Source organism: Neofelis nebulosa, chromosome 15, assembly GCF_028018385.1.
Source record: "Neofelis nebulosa isolate mNeoNeb1 chromosome 15, mNeoNeb1.pri, whole genome shotgun sequence".
NCBI lineage: Eukaryota > Metazoa > Chordata > Mammalia > Carnivora > Felidae > Neofelis > Neofelis nebulosa.
In genome coordinates, this window is record NC_080796.1 from 12,482,778 (window position 1) to 12,499,202 (window position 16,425).

Genomic DNA, 16,425 nt, shown 5'->3' on the forward strand with positions numbered 1-16,425 from the left:
GGGGCTCAAACTCACGGACCATGAGATCATGACCTGAGCCGAAGTCGGACGCTTAACCGACCGAGCCACCCAGGCACCCCAAGAGCCTAAGAGTTAACAGGTGTAGGGCAAGACTGTTGAGTGTACGCTGTTGTTCACTCCATGTGAATGTAACTGTTTCTAGAACCCTCTTCTGATGGGAATGAAAAAGAATCAAGACTAGATCAAGCCACATGTCGTGTACCCCAGGTTGTGTTTCTCTAACAACAACGATAGCAAATCTGGAATAACAGTAGAAATTGGTCACTTGGTTGAGTTTGCAGTCATTTACATCCTCCAGAATCTGTTGGGTTCTCACAGAGCCCACACTGATGGATCAAATGGGGTCTATGGTTACAGCCACTACTCTCCAGCTACTTTAGGTCTTTATGGGTGGCGCTAATCTCTTCTGTTCTCCCTAGGGTACAATACTGTTTTCATTTAGTATTTCGGCCGGGCACAATACTGTTTTCATTTAGTGTTTCGTTTAGTGTTTCAGAGCTCCCTCTTCAGACTTCTCTATTACAGTAGTTATTGTTCCAGAAGCTCACAAACTGAAAAGAACGTGAGGTTCCGTCCATGACAAAGTATACCCATTCCGATTACACATTCAGAGACTGAGGAAATGACCATTTGATGAGTTCACTGACCCAGCGGACCCACTGTGAATCAGCCCATGTCAGGGCCTCCATTTATTACTTGGCCCCCATATGCCCTATTCTAATAGAAGGAGCATCATGATGCTTCAGATCCTCAGTTATCAATGTACACTCAGACTCCATGGCTAATAATACTGGAAATGCCAGGGTACTCTCCTTTCCCTGCTGTATGATTTTCTGAGTAAATGGCTATAGGTCTCTTTGGGGAAAGACCGAGCAAATCATCATTATATACAATTGCTGTGGTAATGCTAGGTCATTTCTCCTCAGGACCTATCTTCTTTAGTCAGTGGATTCCCAGTATAGAAACTGGACAAGGCATCATGATGTTTTATTGGAATGGCTGTCTTTGCCTCCTAATCACCCATCCTTGATTATTTTGATGTATAGATCAAACAATACCCTCATTGGCTGCCCATTTACCTTGCTCCTAGAATGTCAATTTCTGCAGCTAATCTTTTCCCCTATCTGTCCTTGATGCTCACTTTAATAATTGTATTCACCTTGGGGCACCTGGGTGGCTCAGTTGGTTGTGTCTGACTTTGTCTCAGGTCATGATCTCATGGTTCATGGGTTTGAGCCCCGTGTCAGGCTCTGCGCTGACACCCAGGAGCTTGGAGCCTGCTTTGCATTCCATGTCTTGCTCTCTCTCTGCCACTCCCCAACCTTGTGCTCGCTCTCTCTCTCTGTCTCTCCCTGTCTCTCAAAAATAAATAAATAAATAAACTTTAAAAAAAATAATTGTACTGACCTTGATTCTGGTGGTTAAATCCACCACCTGGCCTGTATTATTTGGGGACATTGTCATCCTTGCTATTAGGGAGCCAAGTTCTGTGACATTTCCTACCATAACACTTGGTCTGCAGAGAACAGTCAATACTGAGTGTCTCGCAAAGACCCATACATCGGTGTATTCCACGTTGCTTTTGGGGAGTGGGTAAATGACATAATCCTTTTAAAGTTTTTTATTTTAATCACCCATTGCTCATCATGACAGGGGCACTCCTTAATCCCCATTACCTAGTTCACCCTTTCCCCCCACTCAACTCCCCACTAGTTACCATCGGTTTGTTCTCTGTAGTTAAGAGTCTGGTTTTTTGTTTTTCTTTCTGTCTTTTTCCCCCCATTGCCTCTTTCTTTTGTTCGTTAAATTCCATATATGAGTAAAATCATATGGTATTTGCCTTGCTCTGACTTATTCTACTTAGCCTTATATTGTCTAGTTCCATCCATGTCATTGCAAATGGTAAGATTTCATTCTTTTTTTATGGTTGAATGATATTTTATTGTTTATGTACACCACATCTTCTTTATCCATCCATCAATGAGTGGATACTTGGGGTGCTTCCATATCTTGGCTACTGTAAATAATGCTTCAATAAACATAGGGGTGCAGGTATGTCTTTGAATTAGTGTTCTTGTATTCTTTGGGTAAATACCCAATAGTGCAATTACTGGATGACAGTAGGATGGCTCTACTTTTTGAGGAACCTTCATACTGCTTCCACAGTGGCTGCACCATTTTGCATTCCTACCAAAAGTGCACAAGTATTCCTTTTTCTCTGTATCCTCACCAACACCAGTTGTTTCTTGTGTTTTTTACTTTAGCCATTCTTAGAGGTATGGGGTGATATCTCATTTAGTTTTGATTTGCATTTACCTGATAAGTGACAATGAGCATCTTTTCATGTATCTGTTAGCCATGTGGATGTCTTCTTTAGAGAAATGTGTGTTTATACCTTGTACCCATTTTTAAATTGGATTATTTGTTTTCTGAGTGTTGGGTTTTATAAGTTCTTTATATATTTTGGATACTAACCCTTTATGGAATATATAATTTGCAAACATCTTCTCCCTTTGCCTCTTAGTTTTGTTGATGTTTCCTTAGCTATACACAAACTTTTTATTTTGATCTAGTCCCAATAGTTTATTTTCACTTTTGTTCCCTTGCCTCAGGAGACATATCTAGAAAAAAGTTGTTGTGGCTAGTGTTAGAGAAATTACTGGTGGTGCTGTCTTCTAGGATTTTTATGATTTCAGGTCTCACATTTAGATCTTCATTCCATCTTGAGTTTATTTTCGTGTATGGTGTAATAAAATGGTCTAGTTTCATTCTTTTGCATGTAGCTGATCAGTTTTCCCAACACCACTGTTGAAGAGAATGTCTTTTTCCCATTGGATATTCTTTCCTGCTTTGTTAAAAATTAACTGACCGTGAAAGTTTGAGTTTATCTCTGGATTTCTTAGTCTTTTACCTTGATCTATGTGTCTACTTTTGTTCTAGTACCATAATGTTTTGATCACTACAGCCTTGTAATATAACTTGAAGTCCAGAATTGTGATACCACCAGCTTTGATTTTCTTTTTCAAGATTGCTCTGGCTCGTAGGAATCTTTTGTGCCTCCATACAAATTTTAAGATTATTTGTTTTAGTTCTGTGAAAAATGCTGTTGGTACTTTGATAGGGATTGCATTAAATGTGTATATTACTTTGGGTAGTAATAGACATTTTAACAATATTTATTCTTTTAACCCATGAGCACAGAATGTCTTTTTATTTCTTTGTGTTGTCTTCAATTTCTTTCAACAGTGTTTCTATATAGTTTTCTATAGTACAGATCTTTCACCTCTTTGGTTAGATTTATTCCTAACTATTATTTTTGGTGCAGTTGTAAATGGATTGTTTTCTTAATTTCTCTTTCTGCTATTTCATTTTTGGTGTATAGAAATGCAACAGATCTCTGTACGTTGATTTTGTATCCTACAACTTTACTGAATTTGTTTATCAGTTCCAGCAGTTTTTGGGTGGAGTCTTTCAAGTTTTCTTTTTTTTTCCTTCGAGTTTTCTGTATAGAGTACCATGTCATCTGCAAATAGTGAAGGTTTTACTTCTTCCTTACTGATTTAGATGCTTTTTATTTCTTTTTGTTGTCTGATTGTTGTGGCTAGGACTTCCAGTACTATGTTGAATAAAAGTGGTGAGAATGGATATCCTTGTCTTGTTCCTGACTTTAGGAGAAAGGCTCTCAGTTTTTCCCCATTGAGGATGACATTAGTTGTGAATTTTTCATATATGGACCTTATTATGTTGAGGTATGTTCTCTCTAAACCTACTTTGTTAAAGATTTTTATCATGAATGGATGTTGTACTTTGTTAAATGCTTTTCTACATCTATTGAAAGGATCATCCCTTCTCTTATTGATGTAATGTATCATATTAATTCATTTGTGAATATTGAACTACACTTGCAACCCAGAAATAAATCCCACTTGATCATGGTAAAAGATTTTTTTATTGTATTGTTGGATTCAGTTTGCTAATATTTTGTTGAGGATTTTTGTATCTATGTTTATCAGAGATATTGGCATATAGTTCTCTTTGTGTGTGTGTGTGTGTGTGTGTGTGTGTGTGTGTGAGTGCCCGCACGCACATGTGTCTTTATCTGGTTTTGGTATCAAGGTAGTGCTGGCCTTACAGAATGAATTTAGAAGTTTCTCTTCCTTTTTTATTTTTTTTGGAATAGTTTGAGAAGAATAGGTATTAACTCTTCTTTAAATGTTTTGTAGAATTTGCCTGTGAGACCATCTGGTCCTGGACTTTTGTTCACTAGGAGATTTTGATCACTGATTCAGTTTCATTGCTAGTAATCAGTATTGAACAGACTGAAATTTTACATTTATTTCTGCCTCAATTTTGGTAGTTTATATGTTCCTAGGAATTTATCCATTTCTTCCAGGTTATACAATTTGTTGACATATAATTTTTCATAATATTCTCTTACACTCCTCTGTATTTCTGTGGTTTCAGTTATTATTTCTCTACTTTCATGTCTGATTTATCTATTATTTGATGAGTTTATTTGATGAGTCTGGCTAGAGATCTATCAATTTTGTTGATCTTTTCAAAGAACCAGCTCCTGGTTTCATCAATATCTTCTATTGCTTTGGTTTTGGGGATTATTTTTTGGGGGGGGGGGAGCTCCTGTAGCATTTATTTCTTCTCTAATCTTTATTTTTTCCTTCCTTCTGCTGGATTTGGATTTTGCTTACTCTTTTTCTAGCTCCTGTAGGGGTACATTTAGGATCATTATTTGGGATTTTTCTTGCTGCTTGAGGTAGGCTTGTATTTCTATAAACTTCTCTTTCAGAACCACTTTTGCTGCATCCCAAAGGTTTGGGATTGTTGTGTTTTCATTTTCATTTTTGTCCATGTAATTATTCTTTCTTCTTTGATTTTCTGGTTGACTCACTCATTGTTTAGTAACATGTGTGTAATCTCCATGTATTTGTGCTCTTTCCAGATTTTTTTTTATGGTCGATTTCTAGTTTCATAGCATTGTGGTCAGAAAAGATGCATGGTATGACTTGGATCTTCTTGAATTTGTTGAGGCTTGTTTTCTGATCTAACAGGTGATCTATTCTGGAGAATGTTCCATGTGCACTTGAAAAAAATGTCTATTCTCCTGTTTTAGTATGGAATGTTCTGAATACACCTGGTAAGTCCATGTGGTCCCATGTGTTATTCAAAGTCATTGTTTCCTTGTTGATTTTCTATTTAGATGATCTCTCCATTGATGTAAGTGGGACATTAATTTCCCCTATTATTACTGTATTATTATCAGTTAGTTCCTTTATGTTTGTTACTGTTTTATGTATTTGAGTGCTTTATGTTGGGTGCATAAGTATTTACAATTGTATCTTTTTTGTTGGATTGCTTCCTTTGTTGTCATATAATGTCTTTTGTCTGTTGTTACAGTCTTTGTTTTATAGTCTATTTTGTCTGATGTAAGTATTGCTATTCTGGCTTTCTTTTGACATCCATTTGCATAATAAATGTGTCTCCATTACCTCCCTTGCAACCTTCAGGTATTTTTAGGTCTAAAAAGGGTATCTTGTAGGCAGCATATAGATCGGTCTTTTTTTTTTTTTAATGTTTAATTTTGAGAGAGAGAGGGCACGAGCAGGGGAGGGGCAGAGAGAAAGAGAGACACAGAATCTGAAGCCGACTCCAGGAGCTGAGCTGTCAGCACAGAGCCCAACGTGGGGCTCAAACCCATGAACTGTGAGATAATGACCTGCGCCAAATTTGGACACTTAACCAACTGAGCCACCCAGGTGCCCCAGATGGGTCTTGTTTTTTTTTGTTTTGTTTTGTTTGGTTTTGTTTTTGTTTTTGTTTTAACGTTTATTTATTTTTGAGACAGAGAGAGACAAAGCATGAACGGGGGAGGTTCAGAGAGAGGGAGACACAGAATCTGAAACAGGCTCCAGGCTCTGAGCTGTCAGCACAGAGCCTGACGCGGGGCTCGAACTCACGGACTGCCAGATCATGACCTGAGCCGAAGTCGGCCGCTTAACCCACTGAGCCACCCAGGCGCCCCTGGTCTTGTTTTTTTTTTAATCTATTCTGTCATTCTCTGTTTTTTGGTTGGAGCATGTAGCCAATTTACATTCAAAGTAATTATTGATAGGTACATATTTATTGCCATTTTAATACTTATTTTGTTGTTGTTTCTGAAGATTTTCTCTGATCCTTTCTTGTCTTTCTCTTTCATCATTTGCTGCTTTTCTTTAGTGATATATTTGGATTTCTTTCTCTTTATTCTTTATTTATTCGTAGTTTTGATTTGTTGTTACCATTAAGTTTATGTATGGTTTACATCTTCTGCATTAAGTTTACATCTTCTGCATACAGCAGTCTATATTAAGTTGATGATTGTTTAAATTTTAACCCATTCCTTACTCCTTTCCTCTCCTGTCCTCTCTATGTTTTAGGTATATGGTATCATATTTTACATTCTTCTATTTTGTGAGTTTCTTGACTGATTTTTTTTACAGAAACATTCATTTCACATTTCCTACCATCATACTGTCACATTTGGTCTTTCCTTTCCACTTAAAGAGTCCCCTTTAATATTTTTTTCAGGGCTAGTTCAGTTTTTGTTTGGGAAACTCTTTATGTCCCCTTATATTCTGAATGATAGCCTTGCTGAATAGAGTTTTCTTGGATTTTTCACATTCAGTACTTTGAATATATCATGCCACTCCTTTCTGGTTTGGAACATTTCTGCTGAAAAATTCACTGATAACTTTATGGGGTTCCCTGTCTACATAACTATTCTTCTGTCTTGCTGTTTTTAATATTTTTCTTTACTACTATAGGATGCCATTTTAATTACAATATCTCTCAGTGTGGATCTGCTTTAGTTGACGTTCTTGGGGGTTCTCTCTGCCTCCTGGATTTAGATATCTGTTTCCTACTCCAGATTAGGGAAATTTTCAGCTATTATTTCTTTAAATAAATTCTCTGCCCCTTTTTCTCTCTCTTCCTCTTCTAGTACTCCTATAATACAAATGTTATGTATTACATTTGGCAGAGTCACTGAGTTTCCTAAGTCTATTTATATTTTGCATGATTCTTTATTCTCTCTCTTTTTCTTTCAGCTTGATTACTTTCCATTACTCTGTCCTCTAGGTCATTAATTTGTTCCTCTCTTCTCCCAGCCTGCTGTTCATTCTATCAAGTGTGTTTCTTATTTTGTTTTTTGAGTCCTTTATCTCTGCTATGTTATTCCTAATCTCTGTGTTAATGGTCTCACTGATGTCTTCCACTGTTGTGTCAGGTCCAGTGAGTGTATTTATTATTATTGTTTTAAATTCTCCATCAGGTTATGGAGAGTGTTACATAAGTGTTACTTATATCTGTTTTGCTTAGGTCTCTGGCCATGGCCTTGTCGTGTTCTTTCATTTGGAACAAATTCCTCTGTCTTCTCATTTTGTCTAAGTCTCTGTGCCTGTTTCTCTGTGTTAGGAAAGTCATCTACAACTCTTGTTCTTGAGGGTAATGGCTTTATGAAGAAGAGGTCCTGTAGTGCCCTGCAGTGTAGTGTCCTTGGTTCCTGGGGCCTAGCACTTCTGGGAGTGTCTCCAATGTGTGCTATACATGTGCTATTGTGCCTTAACCACTTTATCCTTCAGGCTAGTCATCGGCAGAAACTCTCTTTGCCTATTGTGGGCAATGTTTTGTTCCCAGGCTGAATGTAGTGCATTTTAAGTAAATGTGCTCTGGTCTACTTGTGAAATGGGACTTCTTGCCACCACCACTGGAATCTAGGCCTCATAAAACTCCCAGATTTGGAAACAGTCTATGCAGGGGTTTGGGCCAGTCTTCTGGGGGGTGGGATGGGGGTGGGCAGCACTGCACTGGGACTGAGACAAGTGTGACTTGGAGGGGCAGTTCCACTGGAACATGGGTGGGTAGAGCTTAGTGTAAGCAAGGTAGGTGGGCACTGCACTTGTTCCCACAGTTGGCTCTGTGCTTATGCTGGGGAATGAGGGAGAGAAATGTTGCCTGCCAGTTCCTTGTTCCTGGAGGGGTCTCTCCATGCATGCTACTTCTCTGGGACATGCTCTAAGAAGAGCAACTAACCTCCCCATTGTGTATCCCCCAGGTGAGGGGCCCTCAGATCGCTGTTACCACACTGTATGTCTACCAGCTGTTTGTCTGTCTTCTCTCCAAGAGCAGCCCCAATGTCTTCTGAGCTCTCCCTGAGCCAAGCACACTGACCTTTAAAACTTCAGGCATTAATTCTCCCACTGGTTGCAAGAACTCATGAAATTCAGACCCTCTCACTTCCCAAGCCAATTGCTATGGGGATTCATTTTTCCTGTGCACTCCCCTGTGTGTTAGTCTGTCTCTGGCCCTTCTCTGTGACTATGGCTCCCTCCCCACTGCAGTGGCCACAATCCATTTCTCTTCCAAACCACATCTCCACACTTCCTACCTTCTTTGATGTGGCCTCTTCCCTAAGTTTAGTTGTGGAGTTTTGTCTTCAGGTCAATTTCTGGGGTATTTAGGGTGATTTGAGAGTTAACTAGTTGTATCTATGGGACAAGGGAAGCCTTGTCTTTCTACTCTGCCACTGCCCTCCCCTCTTCTGTGTTGCTTTCAGAGGATGTCCTGGCATGCTTCAGAGTAGACTTTTATATATCCATTGATGTGGATTTGGATTATCATAAGATTTATCTCCTACTCTATAGAATGTCCCCCAAGGCACTTCAGGTAACACTGGGTTTTGGGGCTTTTCATAGTGTATCCACTCTAACATGCCCACTTTCTAGTTCCTTTTGATCCCCTCCTCCATCATTTTCCATGGACATTCTCATGGTTTTACTTTGCTTAGTATGGCTCATCACTCTTCCCATGATTTTGAGAGCCAACCTGATGGTGTATCCCAAAATATATTCTCTCAGGGTCCTTGACAGGGTATATAATTCTGCAGCATGGGAGAACATTCCCATATCAACAAACTCCCCCTTATCCAACTGTGATTCTATTCCTCTCTACCTAACACTTTAGGGTCCAGGCTCATATATACTGTATTAAGTAAGGTTCTCCTAAGAAGTAGAATCAGTAGATAGATAGACAATAATATATGTATTATAGGAATTGGTTTATGCAATTATGGAGGCTGAGGAACAAACTGGAAAACAAGGAAAGTTGGCAGTGTAACTCAGTCTGAGTCTGAAAAGCTGAGAACTAGGGGTTCTCAATGGTGTAAGTCTGAGTCCAAAGGCCCAAGAACAGAAGATTCAGTGATGAAAGTTCTGATCTGAGTCTGAAAACCCAAGAACAAGAAGCACAAATGTCCAATGGCAGGGTAAGATAGATGTTTCAGCTCAAGCAAAGTGAGCAGATGTGCCCTTCTTCTGTCTTTTTATTCTGTTCGAGCCCTCAAAGGATTGAATGATACCTACACACATTGGTAAGGAAAATTTTCTTTATTCAGTCTATTGATTCAAATGTTAATCTCTTCTGGAAACACTCTCACAGACACACCCAGAAATAGTGTTTCACCAGCTACCTGGGCATCTCTTAGCCCAGTCAAGCTGGCATATAAAATTAACCATCACAAGTCCACACTTTGTCAACTTGGCACCTATACATATTTCCTTAAGCCATACTTAATCTTCAAATAAAGACAGTGTGAAAGTCATAATCTCACCTAATATGATACCACTATCCTATGTACAACTGAAAGTTGTTAATCCCTTCCCCAGAAGAAAGTAGTCATTAGTGATGTACTCTTCTTCTGATATCCCATAACTTAAATGTTATTATTTAACATTAACAATATTTAAATATTGATATAAAATTATGTTACATGATATGGGACTAAAAAAGGAAAGAAAACAAAGATATCTACTTTATATATGTACATGTATATATATATATATATATATATATATATATATATGTATGTGTGTGTGTATATATATATATATATATTCACACACACACTCACAAATATATTCATAACAAAATAAAAAGTAAATACTCACAATTACAGTCCTCCTTTCTATCACTGGTCACATTGTCATAGCTGGTATTTATAACCACCTTCTTCCACTATCCATTCTATATTCCCTTTTTCTTCAGCAAATACGTCAGCTGCTCATGGTTCTTTATTTCTTTCGGGTGGCCCAAACTTTTCTGAAGGGTCTGAACCTTATTAATCCTGTCTAGATTTTGTTGTTGTAGTTTTTTATTAACCTTAATCATAGGACATGTAAGACTAAGAGATACTCTAGACGATCTCCTGTATTTCCTGCATACTCTTCCTTACCTCCATTGTGGAGTAGTAGTTGAATGTTCCCTTGGTAGTCAGGCCAGCACCATAACTTCCTTCTTTGCCTGTTAATTCAAAGGTCTGAGGAGCCCATAGTGGCTGTGTAGCAGTTTTGCCATCTACTTCAGTGGAATCATTGTTATGTTTCGTGGTGGAAACATTTCTTCCTCTGGAACTGAGACCTCTAGCCCAGCAGAGCATAAAGTCATGGGAACAGGAAGCAAAAATTTTGCTAGTGGTCACTAGAAATAATAGTGAATGATGCTATTCCTATTGCCATCCTCTGATTCCCGGACCTGTGAATCATGGATATTGGAGAAAAGCACCATATATTGAATTCTGATTCAGGGCATATACAGCTTTCTAGAAAACCTTGCCCCAGACTAGCAAGATATTACCATGTATCTGGTACTGAAACTGAATCTTTAAAAGGCTATTAAAACATTCTGTCAAGCCAGCTGCTTCAAGATGGTGGGAAGATCAGTGAATTCCATAAGCACGGGTCCATTGCCACAGTTCTTTTGCAGTGAAATCAGTTCCTTGATCAGAAGTAATGCAGTGTGGAATACTATGATAGAGGGTAAGGCATTCTGTAAGTACACAAATGGTAGTTTGGGCACAAATATTGTGTGCAGGGTAAGCAAATGTGTATCTAAAATAAGAATCTATTCCAGTAAGAAGAAAACACTGTCCCTTTCATGATAGAAGCAGTTAATGTACTCAACCTGCTGGTCAACCCAGGGATTGATGTCATATTGAAGGCTCAGTATTGGCCTCTGCCGCTGATAGATTGGGCACTCAGCAGTGGTCATAGGCCAGCCTTGGTAAGTGGTAGTCTATTGTGCTGAGCCCATGCACAGCCTCCATCCCTGCTACCATGGTGGCCACTTTGTTCATGATCTTATTGAGCAATGATAGGGTAGCTAGGGAAAGAGGTTGACCAGTATCAACAGAATGGGTCAAATCATCTACTTGATTATTAAAATCCTCTTCTGCTGAGATCATCCTTTGGTGAGTATTCACATGACACACAAATATCTTCATATTTTTTCCTTTACTTCTGATCACACACAAAGCATTGCTTCTGATCAAGGGACTCACTATGGGAAGGCCACTTCCTCTGCGGTTGGGGAGACCTCTTTCACTGGCAAGGAGACTCATCAGGATTTAGAAGCTCAATGTTTCCAGCTTCATCAAGGTCCTCCCACACATTGCCACACCAACTTATAGGATCTCATTCTTTCCCAACCAATTCCCTGCCTTTAACAGTAAATACACTGCAAGGCTGAGAATTCATCTTGCATGGTAATTTCAGTGGTTATGGGATGAGATCCTACATTTTATTTTTAGTAACTTGAGTCTTGCTGCTATAGGAGATAAAACTCTCCTTTAGGACACAGAAGTTCTTAGGTCATCTCTGTGGTACTTGAGCTGGGTTCATCTTTTTCTTTCACTATTCTGTCCAGAAATACTAAGAAAAACCAACAGATGTCATTCCACAGTTTTCCAAAAATGTTCTAAAGGATCATATACAGAGTTACTTAGCCCCTTGTTTCTAATAAGTGGCCAATCAGGAGTATCCAATGCAAACATTTTCCATATTTTTATAAACAGATTTATTTGACATTTTTAATTAGAATAGAGATCCAATTTCAGAAACAACAGACTAATTCAGAAAGCTCTTCCTTAAAATTCTGTTCCTTTAAAACCACTCTTGGTACGGGACGCCTGGGTGGCGCAGTCGGTTAAGCGTCCGACTTCAGCCAGGTCACGATCTCGCGGTCCGTGAGTTCAAGCCCCGCGTCGGGCTCTGGGCTGATGGCTCGGATCCTGGAGCCTGTTTCCGATTCTGTGTCTCCCTCTCTCTCTGCCCCTCCCCTGTTCACGCTCTGTCTCTCTCTGTCCCAAAAATAAATTTAAAAACGTTGAAAAAAAATTAAAAAAAAAAACAAAAACCACTCTTGGTACCAAAATCTGTATTAGTCAGAATTCTCCAGAGAAATAAAATCAACAGGATATATGTACACAGATGTATATATGAGACTTATTATAGGAATTTGTTCACACAATGGTGGAGGCTCACAAATCGCACAATCTGCCATCTGCAAACTGGAGAACCAAGAACTCTGGCAATGTAATTCAGTCCGAGTCTCAAGGTCTGAGAATCAGAGGAGCCAATAGTATGAATTGGAACCCCAAATCCCGAGAAACAGGAGCACCAAAGTCCAGGGGCAGGAGGAGATGGATGTCTCAGTTCAAGCAAAGAGAGCAAATTTGCTGTTCCTCTGCCTTTTTGTTCTATTCAAGCCCTCAACTAGCATAAGACTCATGCCCACACTGTTGCCTCTTGGGGATCTCAGTAAGAGAGAGGGGCAGAAAATGTTCAGAAATGATCACTAGACAACTGTTTGTTATTGGTTTTATTCTTTGCTACTGTCTACGTTGACAAATAAAGGGGAGAAGTAAGAGGTGGTGGGGGTTGGGGGAAACAGCAATTTTACCCTAGTGGTTTCCTTGGGTCCACGTTTATTCACCACATTCAGCTTACACTCTTTTCCAGAAAATATGTGATTTTCAATGTCTTTATTTGTGTCTCTTGAACAAAGTACACTTTTGGATCTCAGTCTCCAACTCCTATTGTCATTCTTATTTCTTGCCTTTTCTTGGTTTTAGGAGAGATGGAACCTGATTTCTGTCAATACTTGTCTTCACTTGGATATGTAAAAACATTGCCTGACATCTGAAGAAAGACTGTGGGACCCCATTTGCTGGTAGTAATTATTTACAAATAATTATTGCAGAACCTATTAAAAACCATGTCACTAAAAGCAGAAAATCTAACATCTTAACTTAAGAACACTTACACCATTTGGAGAAGCTGAAATGGGCAGGACGTAGTAAGATAATGGGATTGAGGCATTGGAGAGATGTTCAGGGATTCTGGTGGAAGGAGCAATATGCACACATCATCTACGTTTTTCTGATGAAAAGCAAGGGGGAAATATTTTTGCCCTCTCAGAACTTATCAGGAAACACTGCAAGTTAAGCGCCTCCAATCTAGCCCAATGCAGGGAACAGAGCCAAGCAGTTTTCCTGGTCAGTTTGAGAGATGAGTAGTGATGAAGAATGGTAAAGCCAGCCAGCAGCTACTAAAAAGAGAAGAGAAAAGTAAGTGCCTGTCACTTAACATAGAATCTTTAAGGATTAACCTTCAAAATGACTCAGAGAAATAGACACACAAAGAGGATGGAGTTTAATAGGGAGCAGAGTGGTATATTCAAGCTGGGGAAATAGATTTCACACAGTCCAGCTAGGAAGGTCATTGGCTTTGCTTTTGCTTGTAAAGAAGCATGGCCAGTTGATACTAACCTTGACCATCTGCCTTAGTGTTTGTCAAGTTCCTCCATTCTATCACCCACTTTCCCCTCTGTCCCACCCCCCACCAACCCTCAGTTTGTTCTCAGTATCTAAGGGGAAAGTGGATGATGGGCATTGAGAAGGCACCTATTGGGATGAGCACTGGGTGTTGTATGGAAACCAATTTGACAGTAGATTATATTTTATAAAAAAAAAAAGAAATACTTCTCAAAACAAAATATAATTCCTAAAAAAAAAAAAAGTTCTTCCACTCTAGATATACTTTCTCCCCCTTTCCACAATGAGCAGCCTACACTTAAGGAGTGCAGAGTTACACTCACCCTCCTTGAAGGTAGAGCAGTTACATTGATTATTTAGAATTCCTCCACACGAGAGGTCTGTCTTGGTAACCTTATTTATTTATTCATTTATTTATTTATTTAATAATTGATTTATATCAGTATGGACTCATGGATATTTATTTTATACTTTGTGTTATGATCCAATACTACTCTATTTTTTTGCTCAGATCCTTTCAACTTTGGCCGTTGGAAGAGATAGCATGCTTTTTTCTTTTAATGTTTATGTTTGAGAGAAAAAGATACAGAGCATGAGCAGGGGAGAAACAGAGAGACAGGGAGACACAGAATCTGAAATAGGCTCCAGGCTCCAAGCTGTCAGCACAGAACCCGACGCAAGGCTTGAGCTCACGAACCGTGAGATCATGACCTGAGCCGAAGTTGGACACTTAACCAACTGAGCCACCCAGGTGCCCTGGAGACAGCATGTTTTTTAAAGCTGTATTCAGTTGGGTTTTCCATTTTGTTTTCTTTTGTTTGTAACCAAAAAATCCTAATTGATATGTCTTTCCAAAAGATCTTGCTAGAGCACAAGCTAACAATGAGTTAGCTGTGTAGTGCTTTTGAAAATTTTAGCAAGGTATGTATAAACAGGCACTTTGCCTGAAAAACTTCACATTTACCCTTCCTTTTGTATTGCTTGGCCTGTTCTAATTAGAAAAAAATCAACAAATCATCCTACTCAGGAAATGAATACTGGTCCTTGACCTCCTCCTACCTGGCTGGGTGGCTCATAATTACAGCGATCAGATTAACCAGACCAAAAATTGGGTCACTACAGTCAACCGTATTTATGGATCCCATTGGTAATAAATTACTTTTGCTAAAAAGAGTGGAATCACAGGGAAAAAGATACAGTTCATTGAAAGTACATGTCAGCTAATATTCTATTTTAATATTTGCTGTGAGAATTTCTTTGGAGAGCCTCATGGGTCTGACCCCAGCATCACGCAAGTCTCTGGCCTTTCTGCCAGGAGTTTCCTGATCTAGGAAAAGGCAATGACGTGTCTCAGTACTGAGTCACAGGGTTGGTTTGTAAAGATAAAAATGAAATAACTGTGAAAATGTTCTTAAAAATTTAAGTACTATATAAATCTGAGGTGTAATTATTGCAGTAAAGTTAATTCCCAATTATCCAAATTTGTGGACTGAGAAGGGTGTTGATATAATTGGGTACCTACCACTTCTTCAGTCCTTTGTTGCACAGCAAATCTCAGATCCACAGTGTTTGAACAGATAAAATCAAGCAAATGAACCTCAAGGTAAGAAGGGGAAAACAAGTCACAAAATGACAGTGGTATGTGTGTATGTGGGTATGTATGGCTGTGTAGTTGTGCATGTGTGTGCATGTGTGTGTATCTGTGTGTGAATGTGTATGTGCATACATGTGTATCTGTGTGAGTCTGTGTGTGGATATGTGAGTGCACGTGTTATCAGTGTGAGTTTCTGTGTGGATGTGTGTGTGCACACACATGTATCTGTGTGAGTCTGTGTGTGGATATGTGTGCATGTACACATATCTGTGTAAGTCCGTGTGTGGATATGTGTGCCTGTGTGCATATCTGTGTGAGTCCATGTGTGGGTGTGGGTGTGCACATGCATGTATCTGTGTGTCTGTGTGTGGATGTGTGTGCATAAGCACATATATGTGTAAGTCTGTGTGTGTGCATATGCATGTATCTGTGTGAGTCCATGTGTGGATGTGTGTGCATATCTGTGTGAGTCTGTGTGTAGATGTGTGTGTGTGCGTGCGCGTATCTGTGTGAGTCCGTGTGTGGATGTGTATGCATGTGTGCACATTTGTGTGAGTCCATGTGTGGACTAGATGTGTGGATATGTGTGTGGGCACGCACATATCTATGTGAGTCCATGTGTGGATGTGTGTGTATAGGGAGGAGCCCATATCCAGCCTTGCCTGGTGTGGACTGGCAGGGGAGGTGCTAGACTAACAGTGGACAAGGGAAGGGATACAAGTGATAAAAAAGAAGTGCACAGGTGGTGAATAAAATTCTCCAGCATCAAGGGGCACAGCCTTCTCTTCCCTCCCCAACCACATCCGAAATCACTGTTCAGTCTGGTGGCAAGGGCAAAGCCAAGAAGAACTCACTCTCAGGAAGAACTCTGGTTGCAACTCCTGAAACGACCTTTAGGGAGAAGGTCTCTCCCTCACCAGGATTTTGCCAAGTTACTGCAAAACTCAGTGCCAAGGATGAAGAGGGTGGGGAAGGGGCGAGGTCAGTTTGGCATAATCAGATTATGATGGAAACAAGTTTGGTTCAAGCACGAAAAAAAGAATTTCTAGTGGTCTATGGGACATGTCCAGGCTTTGGGGAGGAGTTATTATAAATCTTCTAAATAACTGGCTATTTCTAAAATTGGAACATTTCACATAAAACCCACTTC